The sequence below is a fragment of the Penaeus japonicus genome, unplaced genomic scaffold, assembly GCF_977035675.1.
Source record: "Penaeus japonicus unplaced genomic scaffold, GWHDUDI00000001_assembly GWHDUDI00000040, whole genome shotgun sequence".
Taxonomy (NCBI): domain Eukaryota; kingdom Metazoa; phylum Arthropoda; class Malacostraca; order Decapoda; family Penaeidae; genus Penaeus; species Penaeus japonicus.
The window spans coordinates 12553506-12554059 of NW_028234442.1; positions in this window are offsets into that span (position 1 = coordinate 12553506).

A 554-nucleotide genomic window follows, 5' to 3' on the forward strand; every position below is an offset into this window, starting at 1 on the left:
TAACATCTTGAAATAAGCCTATGCAGTATTGGAAAGCATGATTCCAGTTATATCAGAGGTGCTCTCTCTAAAGCAACAATGAGATGCTGCAAATTTTTTAGGAATTTAAGCTAAACAATTTTATTTCCACTATTTCTTAAAACTAATTTTCACCGGTTCCACACACTACATGCTCCTGCTTGATCAGTCTACTTTTGACTAACTATGCAAAAGATCAGCCAACCATACAAGTAACAGGGTGACTGATATCTGCATTCCAACATTTCTCATTCATATTTGACACTTCTGAATTTATATTCTTATGTGGCTATACTGCAAATTAACATAATAAATTATCAATATTTTCTCAGCTATTGACACTTTTGATCATACAAGACCTTCACTGTTTATCAATCTACATCAAACAGGAAAATCTTTAGTCCTTGAAACAGGACACCTGATAATGTAATATTTGTAAAAATAAAATGCTGAAATTCAATGATAAACTTACAACTCTGTAGCATATTTTTTCCTTGTTAGTACAATTGCAACCTTATTCAATAGCTATTTTGTTG